Here is a 13843-nt window from a genome sequence, read left to right as displayed (position 1 = left end):
AGGCAGCACAATTCCTTTTCAGATACTTCTCATACCCCCGTCCCACTTTTCCAAATATGTATATGGCTTATAGTCTGCATAAAGTCATATTACATATTTTGAGGTTATCTCCTACCAAAAATTGAGGGCTTACTCCAAATCTGACAGTTTTTAGGAACCCAGAAAACATTCCTTTAGGAAGAATTTAAGCTAATTATTTCTTTTACTGAAATTGTTCAAAAATTAGTACCTTTTCTGCTCAAGTGTTCATCTATTTCTTCTCTCATGCTTCACTTGAAGTCACAATTCTGCTTACGAGACTGCAATCAATTCTGCAATAGTCAATTATAGTATCTCAAAGACGTAGGTTTTGGTGAATAATAAAGCAGTCAATTTGACCTCCTGCAGTCCTGCTTCATATTTTAGTATTTCTGAAAATTACAAAAGACAAATACTCAGAAAGCCAGTTCCTACATCATATTTTATTCATGGGATCAAAGGCAATTTTCAGATTTTTAACGCAAGTGCTGAGTTGTCACTGCAATACTCATTGCAGATTAACCAAGAGTGCTTTTACCTGCACCAGTGTTGACTATGGTTGTAGGACACCAGGGAACTCTGCCAGAAGTTCTGATTTATGCTGACTGTTCACTGGCCGCTGTGATTCTTACTAAAGTGAAAAATACAATGAAAAAATTGTCGCCAGTGAGAAAAGCAAACAACAAAATACTACAGTTGTAATTTTTTTTTTTTAAGGCAATGTTTCAGTATTTCAAACAAAAAAAAAAAATATCTACCAAATAGATACTATGAGAAATGTTACAGAAACTTCAAAGCTAATACACGATGGAAACATATATATATATATATTTATTAGCATCTAATTCTTTTCCTTCGGTACTTAAATCTGCAGCATTACGGTCATTTTGCCAAAGTCAGACATCAGAAGTGCTGTTTGGTTTCCACAGCCACTTTCTTTTACTTTTTTGATCCTCACAGGTGAATACCTACAGAGAAGAGTGATGGAATCTGGTCAGATTTTGATAAAAATCGTGCTGAGTCTCCTGATGTTCTAAATGAAGACAGCAGCAGCACAATTACCTTGTAGTAACTTCTTTTAACACCAAGAACTAAAATGAAATTGTCGTCATGAAATCCCTCCATTATTCCCTGGAACAATGCTTGAGTCATTATGCCTGATTCTGTCATTATCACAGCTCTGCACCTCATAAATGTAAACTGGGAATAGAAAGAAAGATGGTGCATGATATTAAAATCTGCCATTTTGAGAATAATGTTTCAAAACAGATCACAGGGCTCAGATGATGCCTGCCTGCCAGTTCTTGCAGCTTTCAGTATCAGTTTATAACATCACAAGCAATTTCACTGCATAGAATCAAAAACAGGCAGGTGCTCCTGTTCTCCATTCTGGCTCACCTAGAAGATATAGCTCATCAGAATGTTGAACCCAGTCCATTGTTTTAATTGCTTTAAAGCAAGAAAAAGAAGCATCCTTACTAAATTATTCCTCTTTGCCTCATGCAATTCGGCTGTGCATCTCTAACACAAGAATCCCAAACTATTCCCTCATATTACATACAGCCTGGCAGTAGCAAAAATACATTATTTTCTAAGTAGTTTTCACAACACAAAAGCATTAAAGCTGCTCTTGTAAAAAGATATTCTCAAAAGCAATTTAGTTTACAGAGCTTTTCTCCCACTTCGTCTCCTTTCCATGCTTTCTTAAAATGAAATGTTATACACTCTTACTCCATTTTCGCAGTTACCCAGCTAAAGAGGCGAACATGCCAGCTCCATCTAGTTCATAGATTACAGCTATCCTTTGGAAGCAGAGGTAAATTCGTTTTGGGGTTTTTTTGGTTTTTTTTTTTTTTTGTTTTTTTTTTTTTTTTGTTTTTGTTTTTTTGTTTTTTTTGCATTAAGAAACTAACTGAAGTGAAGCTTGTATAAAGCATGGGGCTAGAGCTGTACACACAACGTACAAAAGCACAGAGCTCAGCAAGGCCTACAGATTCTGCACTGGACACTAAAACTCCTAAATGCTAAGCTTTTACAAAATTGAAAAGCTTCTATTTTTCTCACTGTAATTCCATTATAAGTACTGCTCAGGATCCAGTGAAACTTCAAAAGTCACACCACCACCAACACACAAAAGCCACTGATAGCAAACAGAGAAATCCACTGCACCTAATTTCAATCGAAGTAGAAAAAGGTTCACAAATGAAAACCCTAACTCAGGAGTACCCCACGTTAGAGCTGTGTAGGCCTATTTTTATTGTAATCAATTCTTCTTGAAAAGATTGCTCAGGGTTAAAAAGCTTATTTGCAATCACTTTGACAATATGGCTCTATTTGTTTAAGTTTCATAGGTAGAATCCATCGCTACTCTTAGTATTTAACTATAATTGGATGATATTTATTCAGCTAGAACATTTTTTCTGACATTTATATTACCTCAAAGGACAACACCACCTTTGGAAATTCTATTTCAGATTAAGCTAATTGAACTTTTGAAGGCATGGAAATCTTGTCATGAATCAGCATGGCTGTTTATGACTTTGAAGGGGTAACATATCATAGAAATTGACTTCTTTTCAGCCTCAGTGAAAAGGAATCAAGTTGCATGAAAAAATAAATTAATTCTAGGCAAGACAGATCCCTAGAGGTACATTCTCTAAATGCTGCACTCCCATAACACACACACTTTGAAGACAGCTTTTTTGTCTTTATGGAAAGGCTAAAGCTATTCTAAGCTAAAATTTATTGCTTTTATTGAATATCTCAGTCTAATAATGAAAGCATTTGAAGAACTAGAATGTATAGCAATGTATACATTATATGCTCAAGGTAAATCATTAAGCGTATGGGGAAAACTGAAAAGCTTTGGAAAGTCTCTGTTGAAACTGATTGTGGAATATAAGCCAAATTACCTGTAATTGATAGAGCTTCTTATTTAGAAGTCATTAATCTAAATGCAGGTCATGTGAAGTAGAAAACAAGCATTAAATACAATTTCCTGAGTGAAAAGAATGGGTATTCTCTGACCAGCCACCAGCAGCAATGTACATTGTTTACAAGAGCACTAAATAGCTACAGAAAACCGTGCATGAATCACAGAGGTGTGTTTCTTCTTCTTAAAAACTATCTTTTTCACTGTCTCTTACAAAGCCCACCATCAGTTGTTTTTTTGTTTTGTTTTTTAAAAAGCAAGTTGTTACATGCTATAACAATACCATTATTAACATGAAAATTAGAGGTTCCAAGCCCTTTAACTGCAATACCAAAGAGGTTCTTTCTGTATGTGCTCAAATCCTTAGAAAACTTTGAAGTCAAATTAGGCACTGCAATATCAGATAGTAATCACAGTCAGGCATCCCATCCCATAGCTGAAGCCTGAGTTCTTTTGAGGTTCTGGCTTTATAAAAGTATGTTATTCCTTTGTATGCAAACTTCATGCATAAAATTAAGCTTTCCACGGCATGCAAGACAGTGTATTAAGTTAGGCCACATAATATTCAGAGAATAGGACTGTCATTTTTGTTCTACAGGAAAAGTCTATTCAAAATCTATTTGGGATCAAACACACTGATTATTTCAATCACTTTGACAGTTTGAGATCACATAGCAGCTGGCAAATTTGTGACAGGTCTCTTGATACAGTATTTACACATGCTTTTAGATATCATATTTTCATCAGTAACAAAAACTTTCTTGGTACTACTCCTCCACCATAAATTTTAGTAAAATAGGATATGAAAGGACAAGTACTTGCCAACACTAAAATTAACAGCCTTCCGTTTCAGCATACAGAAATGCAATTTTACAGCCCATTCAGCATAAGGATGAAAGATTGCTAGAGTCTACTAGAAGAGTATAAGTTACCCAATACACTCTTGTAAAATATCCCCAAGGACTACAATTAGTCTTAGACTGGTTGGGTTTGGAAAGAAAGCCTAAAACTGTCATTTAAGTAAGGCTGAAAAGGAGCTTCCAAAGGAAGAGGTTGGTTGCCAAAAATTTCATAGCTCTTGGTCTTGGGTTAAGGCTCAACTGAGTTCCTAGGTTTAGGGTTGAGAAGAAAGGCAGTTCTTACAGCTGCAGCATGAGTAGGGCTAAAAAGGGCTCCAAACCAGGGAAGGCCGCCAAAACAAATTCCTCTGGGTCCCAGTTGGTAGAATAAAGATTCACTGAGGACCTGAGGTTAAGCTTGGCAGAGATACTCTAGAGATATTCAGCATGAGTAGGGTCAGAAAGGGGCTGCCAATGCAAGGGGGGCTGCCAAAGGAAATCTCCCCCAACAGCTTCCTCCTCTGGACCATATCTGGTGGTCTTGGGTTAAGGCTATGGTTGGGATTGGAAATGGGTTTTAGAAAAAAAGAGATTCCAGAGCTACGGTTTGTCTCATAATATGGTTCTGCATGTTACTGTAATAGTCTAACCAATTTCACAAGAGTTTCCTATTTCCCCCAGCTCTTCAATGGCATCTCAATTTTGATAAAAGTCCCTTTCACATCAGCAGAAACAAGCTCACGCACATTTTCACATATGTAACCCTGAACTCTTTCCCCCTATACACTTAAGCATTCTCACAATCTAAGGATTTAAATTTCCTAGATATTTATAGCTCTGCAGAGATATAATCTTACTAATGAATGGCCTAAGATCAGAAGGAAGAAAAAACACAAATCGTGAAACCTGAGATAGGTGCCAATTTTTTTTTTTAATTTATTATTATTATTATTATTTTTAATAAAACACCTAAAATACTGATTCTCTCATAAGGAACTTACAATTCTATTTTTCGCTCTCTTACATCCGTAGATCAGGAATAACTCATGGAGAATGGGAAAACTCAGATCAAGTCAAAAGTTAAAGAAGATTATAATACACTACCATCAAGATTGAAGCATAGAGAATAAATCAGTTCGGGAAAGCAATGCCCCACCAGCTGGCATTACACAGAGAGTAAGAACCTCCTACCTGTTCATTCTTGTACCTTTTATGAGTAATAAGATTTCAAAAACAAACTCATAACTAGACTTATAATCAACATAAATTTAATCTACATTGATTTTGACAGATAATAGCAGACCAATGAAGCACAAAGTTCCTCCATTTCCCTTAACATCAGGGTAATCAGCATGCCAAAAAGCTTAGGAAGTTCACATTTCCTATATATTTCCTATATATATATATATATTTTTTTTTTTTCTAACAGACTTCTTGTTAATTTATCAAAAATACCTCTTATGATTATGGAAACGTTGAATAAGAATAATACAGAATATTACTTCACAGAATAATACTTCAGTATATATTTGTATGAACAAATTTCTATTCTCTTCATAAGCTATGTACAGTTACACTCTTATTATTGCTGTCTCCTGCCTACTTATCCTCTCTCTCTCTCTCTCTCTCTCTGTATATTTTACAACCAAGATGGAAAGAAAGATGCAAGTTAGGTAAGAAAATCACGTACAACTGATATTTTATATAATCAAATAATTGTTTGAATTAGAAGGAACCCTTAAAAGCTATCTGGTCCAAATACCCAGCAATGAACAGGAATATCTTCAGCTAGATCATGCTGCTCAGAGCCCCGGCAGCCTGACCTTGAGTATCTACAGGGATAAAGCATCCATCACCTCTCTGGGCAACTGTTCCAGTGCTTCACCACCCTCACTGTGAAACACTTTCTTTATATCCGATCCCCTCTTTTAGTTTGAAACCCTTTCCCCTTGTCTCGTCACAACAGACCCAGCTAAAGAGTCTGTCCCCTTCCTTCTTACAAATCCCCTTTTGACACAGAAAGGCCACTCTCAGGTCTCTCCAGAGCCCTCTGTTCTTCAGGCTGAAGCTCTCCCAGCCTGTCCTCACTGGGAAAGCGATTCCATCCCTGGGATCATTTTTGTGATCCTTCTCTGGACGTGGTCCAACAGGTCCATGTCTCTCTTGTCCTGAGGACTCCACATCTGGACACAGTGCTCCAGGTGAAGCCTCACCAGTGCAGAGTATAGAGCAGCTGTGAGATTCCCCTCCACATGCTGACCACACTGCTTTGGATGCAACCCAGGATATGGTTGGCTCTTTTTTTTTTGTTTTGTTTAAACCTTGCACAGCTTCCACTTTCTAAACCATCTCAGTATTTACTCTTTTATTTAATTATTCCTATTCACTTACATCCTGGAATACTATTACCTAAACATCCTCGTCCTTTATTATATAAGAAATTGTGAATCTAAGTTGACAACATACATATTATGGATTAAGCCAAGATTTCTAAATGCTTTCTGACTACTTCAATTCTCAGTAGTCACCAGTAATTCATTTACTTTCTTAAAAAAAAATTAATTTCTGAGCTGTCCAAACTCTAACGTCATCTCCTAAATTTTCAATTATATGTCCTTCATAAAGACATTGTTTTACATTCATTTTTCTAGCATGTATTCAGCATACTAAACAGCTTCAAATTCTTGCTCTAGTTTTTACAAGCCAAGAAAATTATTAACATAAATAAAAAACTGGCAAAGAATATACACATTAAGCCAGTGTTCCTACACTTACGTCATTCTTAAATATGTGTAAATAAGTAGAACTAGAGTCTTGATGTTTAAAACAGGGTTACTGAAATGTATGGTTATCAGACAAGAGCATTAGATCTCTTATTCTTGCTTAACCTGAAAACACAAGCTCTCAGGTAAAATCTTAAGGAAGCATTCTGCAAGGACAGATTCAGGAACCATGCAAAACAGATGAGAAATGGCTTGTCCATTGACCACTCTACAGATTCTCCATAAATTAGATGAACATTATAACCAAAAATACAATTTTTAAGCTTAGTTCAAGAATTTACTAGCTCTTTAAACATTTCCTATCAAAAGGCATTTCTATCTTCATCTGGCTGTTGTATTTTCATTAATATGTCATCATCTTTCCTGACCTGCTGAAAGGCAACAGTTCAGTGTTAATGACAGCTGTCAAGATTTGTGTCAAGCAGTACTACTGAAAAATCACAGCAAATAATCTTCAAGAAAATGATCTTGTTTATGTTGTGATCTATTGTATACTGTCCTTTATCCAGCAACTTAAAAAAAAATAATTCACAGATTAAATTGAATCATGACCCATAGTAAAGTCACATTCTCACAACAAATAAAAATGCCTCATTTTAAATGGAGGGAGAAACATTTGATAGCTAAATACAATTTCCCATCAGAACAACAGCACCCATTGACTATGAATGATGACAGACCAGTGGTATTAAAGTCTGATTCTTGAAAATGAATTTCAGGATCTACATTGCATGGCTTCAGTTTCTCAACAAGAGAAGAAAAAACAAAGATCTTTCTCCTTGGGCTAGCTGTAATTTTTTAATAATCAAAGTAATGATTTAATTATTGTGATGTTTGCTTTCGTTTCAGCAATCTGTCAGAACTTCTTGGTTAAACTTTTATTCAAAGGAGCTTAATTCTGTATTTTATAAAAAATAAATGCCACGATCTGTAATTTCACACAGGAGACTTGGATTTAAGACACTTAAATGATATCTGGATTAAATTGCTTCAACATGAGATATGTAAGTAAGCAGCATGTCTCACATACTTCATAATAACCTATTTGTAGGTTGACTGTCTCATCCATTCTTCCACAAAGGCAGCAAGTCTTCTTACGTTTATCCCTATGCCTATGACTTCCTCCAGAAGCTTGACAGCTTTATACATTTCGAAACACCTTTCCAATATTCTCTGTGTAATAGTTTCTGTTATAGTGAGGGAAAGTTATTTGCACATTAAAGAAGCAGTGGTTCTGGGTAGCTTGGGGCTGTATGTTTCAGTTATTCAGCTACACCAACAAAAAAACACCCTTATATAAACTCAGTGTTTTGATTGCTCAATGTATGGGAACTGCTGAATCAAGGCCTGAACCTCTGATTGACCACCTGAGGTGAGCAATGAGTCAGCCCTAGGAGCACAGGTGAAGGCAATTCTCCTGTGCTATCAGAAGGAGTGGAGTGACTGCCAGTGGGGAAGGATCTCCTTTGGAGATTGTTCCTCTTGGAGTCTTTTCAGTGAGCCCAGGAAAAGGGCAAGCTTTCCAACCATTCTTCTTTAGTGTGATAACTTGTTTAGCCTAACTTTCCTGTATATTTCTTAATTAGGACATCTGTATATTCATTGATTACACAGTCAGGTAACAGGCAACCTTCCTGCATTTCTCTTGCAGATGAGTAAAGCCAAGCCAAGCCAAACAACAGCTCCCTTTTCAGTTTTCTTTCTATTTTCCCTAGACAGAAGTGACCCTGAGACAACTAGTGCCTTGAGACAGTAGCAGGTCTTTTCCCTCTGTACTAAGAAATCAATGGTAACATCACTGAAGAACTTATTCCCTTTTAAGATGTGATGGCTTCTTCCTTCATAAGAAAGGATAAAAGTTAGCATGGGTGTTCACATACAGCAGTCTTGAATACAAAGTTGTGCTACAGATAATCTTTGTTCCCTAACACAACTAACAAATATGTAGGAAATCTTACATTCCCAGAATCTTTTGATAACAGCTGACTGATAAGATGCTTTCTCCTTCAGTTAAAATGTGTTTATAGCCTGGAAAGTGGGTCACAAGCTAGTAAGAAACAGCATGCTAAAGTAAAACTAAAAATGCTGCTGCACAAACTTGAAGAAAGTAGAACACTCACAATCAAATAGCAGTACTCTTTCTGGGTCATTTTTCAGGTAAAAGGGAGGTACAATTACAGTTGTGAAAATACATTCTAAGGAATAATGACCCCTGCCAGCAGATCAGTGCCTTCTAAGTTATACTAGGCACAGTAATTACACTGTCACCAGCCTGTAACTACTGTGCTTTCATTTTATTTTACCACACAAGAAACAGAAACCTCACTAACTCTGAATACGCTGCAAGACCCTGCCAAAGCCTTTACCTAAAAAAGCCATTAAAAAAAAAAATAATAATATCTTATAAAAACTTAAATCGTCTTCATTAAGCTTTCTACAACACACTTTTCACATGCTATATTTCACATGAGATAGAAATAGTTTGTTGAGCTAGAAATATTTAGATTGGAGTAGTAAAACTCTGTTCATGCTAATAAATGAAGACTGACTTCAGGAACCATTTGCTTGTCACTAGTTCAGACACCACTGTACTGCACAAAATTATGCTTGTACATTCTGATTAACCATTCCTCAATCCAACAAACTTTAACATACTCAGGATCTAGACTGACAAAGACTCAAAGAAAAGGCATCTATGTGTAGAAATTCTTTACTGGCTACAATTGTTCTATTATATTTTAAAACTCCCATGCCACATCCTTGCTCAGATACTACTGAGCTTAGTTTATCCTTTATGGAATACTTCATTCATTCTTTATTGAATGCCTAATTCAAATTGTAGAAAAACCAGCATATCCACAACCTTGTTCCTAATCTCTTCTCTCTATACACCTGTAAGAGACTGCCTCCAGTATTTCCAACAGTCCATTTCTTTACCTGCTCACATCAAAGAGAATCCACTGCCAAAATGGTTTTAAAACATTAGTTTCATTAATTCTTTCCTCAGACATATTAAAAAATTAGATCTGCTATGGGCCATATATACCTGACAGCCAGGCATTAAAGTACACCTATATTTAACTTTCTGTTTTCCCATCCCAATTGAAACATTAGGCTTAAACATTTTAACCAGAAAACAGAATATGTCATTCCCTTGGAGCTTGGGCTTAATCATGTCTTAGTGGGTGACATCACGAAACTAAGAAGTAATGTGACATTAAATATAGGAAAATGCAGACATGCTCCTAGGACATTCTAATATTCCTTCCAATAAAACTTCATTGATGGTTAGTCAAAATTAAATATTCTCATTGGAGACTCTAATTATACACAGGCTTTTAAAAAATAAATAATCATATAGTTCTTGCAGTGCTTGCTCTAGGGATTTCATCTATGCAGGCTACATGAAGCACTAGCATAATCCCAGTAGATGAAACCACCTCCTGATAATTAACATGTGATAATCCACTGGAGTGCAATTTTTTCCAATTGAATTATTAGTACTTAAATTTCCTTTACTCACAATCCCTTCTGCTAGGGTGTGGTTAATCACTTACATTAGAACCTCAATTTCTGTTACACCATAGTGCAAAATGAAGCTCCAGCTCTTCCCGTCGCAGTGCTGCCAAAAGGGAGGTGGAAAGGAACATTGCACATAAAATCAGGTTGTATATTCTGTTGTGATGTTTGTAAGCCAGTTATCTATCTAAATGCAGCCCAAAAAGGTAAATGTAAAAAGTCAGAAATTTAAATTTTAAAAGAATTGCTGCTTTTATAAGCAACGTCTTCTTGCTTAACAGCAAAAAAGTTTCAGTTTCTTAGGCTTATCAGCTGCATGACCACAACTTTCCTAAGACATCTATTGATTTTACTGCAGTGCTAAGTAAAAGATCCTTTGTGGCTCAGAGACATTTCATAACAAAGGCAGTTTCAGCTTTTTAGCAGGACTGACAAGACTGACAGAAATTTTATATTTTACTACAAAAATCAGTATTCACATTTTGAAGTGAACACATCTACAGCAAATTCTCCTGTTCTCCCTTGTGCCTGAGACCTCACACCCGGAATAGAAATTAAATGCAAAGACATGAAGAAACTATGAATCTAAAGAAAAAGTACAAGGTCAACAGTACCCTCTAGACATTCAAAATTCTCTCATTTGTGTTTCTTATGTACACCACAGTTCCTCTGAAATTACTCCCTAGCATAATGGCTTTACAAAACTGTCAATTTCATGCATTTGAGAAGTTATTCAGCCTTCATATTGCTTAGTACGTGCCAAGGTTGGTAAACGGGAACAGTCAGCACAGATTTATCAAGGACAAACCAAGCTTGTTTAGATAGACAACCTGCATACCTTTTCTCATAACATGGCTGGATTTGGGGATGAGAGGAGAGCGGTGGAGAATTCAGCAAAGCCCTCAGTGCTGCATCCCACTGTGCTCTCCTTTGGGATCTGCAGTGTTTTAATATCTTTCTTGATACAGCAGAACATTCACTCACTGAGTTTTCAGACTGCACCAAATTGAGGTGATATCCCCGGCTGATATGCAGGAAGGCATAGCTGCAATCCACAGTGAACCAGGCAGGCTGGGGGAGCAGACCACCTGTAATCTCATGCAGCTCTGCAAAGACAAATACAAAACCCCGTTTCTGCATAGAAGGAGCTCCTTGCAGTAACATAAGCTGGGGGTGACTAGCTGAGAAGTGGCTCTTTGGAAAAAAAAAAAGATGTTGTAGATCTGTTTAAAAACAAAACAAAAGCAAGGCAAACACAAGGCAGTAGTGTGTCCTGGCAGCAAGGGATGTCAATAGCATCATGGGCTGCATTAACATGATCACAATTAGTGATTTACTCTCCCCTCAACTCACCACTCAGACCCTATCTATATATCATTTCCAGTTCAAGTCCTCCAAAATGCAAGCTCAGCAGAAGGCTACCGAGGAGACCCAAGAGCAGCTTTCCCTGGTGAGGTTATCAGAAAGAGCCATAAGAGCACAGAGCTGGAGAATGACAGACAGCAGGCATAAACAGAAGAATACTAACCTGAAAGACTTTTTCTTTTAGGGCAGTTTGAACAGGCTGTCCACAGAGGCTGTGCAGTCTCCATCCTTGGAAGCTTTCAAAGTCCAACTGGATGAAGCCTTGAGCTGACCTCAGGACTGGACTAGCAACCTCCCAAGATACCTTCCAGAATTAATTATGCTATGGTTTTCTGAAATCAATTCACCAAATCACTCGTACATATTGTCCAATACAGATCGTCAGTGCAGATGAATGTGACCTGAGAGTAACACTTCAGGTATTAATACCTTATGAGGAATAAGATAGTTACCAAAACAAAGAAAATGCACTTAAGAAGTACAAACTGTTTATAAACTACCATTGCATAATACACCTAATAATTTTAAAAATAGGAAGAAAAATGTATGATGAAATGCAGAAAGTATTAAGATTGGTACAGATTCACCATAAGAAAGATTCCTACAGTTTGTAAGATAAGAAATACATTATCATACAATGGCAGTCACAACAAATGCAGAAGTAGCAACAAGAAAAAAATATCTGTAACAAGATATTAACGTGGAACAACAAAAAAACCCACCAAGAAACTAACTCTCTAAGATAGCTATCAACTAAAATGAGAACATATCATTTTAGGGTTGTGAAGAATATTATTCAGCGAGGTTTACATTTTCAAGACTTAATTTCACTAACAGAAGGATGTAAAGAGGTACTTCATTGAACATATAAAAACAAGTTCTGTTGTCCAACAAGACAACTAAAATTTATTTCTCTGAATATTTCTATTACTCAGTTAACAAATAATAAACTCACCAGAAAATGAAAGGAATCAAAGACTTCATACACACATATTTAGCAGCATTTACTTAATACTGCAGTCATAATCTTGACCACAAGTCTGCTCCCACTCCACTGAAATATTAGTTAAAACTAAGAATTATCCATATAAAGTTGGTAAAATCCATACACACAGCCCCACGTAGTTCTCCCTAGGAATGCATGACATTCATTTGCTCTTACGTACAACTATTTCTCTAAAACTATCTGGACAGCATGTACGTACTCTCCAGAGAATTTTTCATTTTTATGTTTAAAACACCATTCTACAGACACTGTTCCTCCTACTGAACCGTGACATACAAAAGAATCTTATAGGAAAAATAATTCCAGGAAAAAAAAATAAGAGCTTCTTTATATTTTATATTTGACATCACTCGGCAATTAAAAGCTGTTGAAACCAGATAGCATTCATCTAAGGGAGATGCGCATTCAGGATGATATTGCTAGTTAAAGTAATAAATGCTGCATGACCTAAACATCAGTATTCAAAGTAACCAATTTTGTATCATAATGAAGAAAGTTTAAGAATAAAAAAGCAACTCATGGAAGCATTTCAATAAAAGAATTCAAAATCCATTGGAATGAGTCTGAAATTATTGAACGGAGAATTATCACTACTTGTTGCCTTCAAAGCTTTTAAATTATTTACCTTCGCTTTGCATTATTTTGAAAAACAGTAACAGACAAAAATAAAGCTACCCTTTGTGACTACATGAATGCAGAGGGTACTTTGCAGATGCACTGTATTTTAACAGCATCTCAGTGCACGTTGCTCATGGTGCCAACACTGCAGCATTTTGCTTTAATAAAGGCTCTTGTTACAGGAAGTAGAGACAGATGTTCTCATTTTGCACCTGGTAGAACCTGGTAGCTTGTTACCATTCACTGCCTCCTTAAATCATTCCCTTAGGTATAAAAATCATCAGACCTATTTCCATTCAAAATTACAAGTATTATAAGGAAGCGTGTTAGAAATCTGTGAGAGTGGAGGTTCAAATTCCCTTTAATCTGTAATTATAGCAACAACTGTGTATATGAACTCCCGAGCATTTTGGAGGAATGTGGCTTTATAAATATCAATCCTTTGTTTTTCTGGCTACAGAAAACAGCCACTCAAAATTGCAACAAAACAAGTAGGAGGTGGGGGGCAGGGGATACACGTGCAATATTCTCCTCCCTTATATTCTGGACAATAATAAAATTCCTAGTTTACTCACAACAAGTAAACCGCATTACCTTCCATCCTTTCACGTACAAAAAGGGAATTCATTAAGGTGAAGTGAATTGATCACAAAACACATCTGACACAGTCTACCAGTGCTTAAGCACAAATATGAAATAGTTGCCCTTAGTGTCTCAGATCAAAGAAAACACATTCATTTTTGATATATTCATCACTGATTAC

At 36.4% G+C, this 13843-nt stretch overlaps 1 long non-coding RNA gene across 1 annotated transcript; it reads right to left on the bottom strand.

Annotated features, from left to right (window-relative positions):
• Positions 1-932: 932 nt before the first annotated feature.
• LOC122180071 lies at positions 933-10957 on the bottom strand. Its single transcript, XR_006178908.1, has 3 exons — positions 10930-10957; positions 1081-1218; positions 933-986 (listed from the first exon to the last, which is right to left on the bottom strand). It is a non-coding gene; the product is annotated as an uncharacterized LOC122180071 (long non-coding RNA).
• Positions 10958-13843: the final 2886 nt, after the last annotated feature.

The sequence above is a fragment of the Lagopus leucura genome, unplaced genomic scaffold (genome assembly GCF_019238085.1).
Source record: "Lagopus leucura isolate 7727_CA_CO unplaced genomic scaffold, USGS_WTPT01 Super-Scaffold_100004, whole genome shotgun sequence".
Taxonomy (NCBI): Eukaryota; Metazoa; Chordata; class Aves; order Galliformes; family Phasianidae; genus Lagopus; species Lagopus leucura.
Note: the sequence above shows the minus strand (reverse complement) of the source record. Positions and strands in the feature narration are given on the sequence as shown.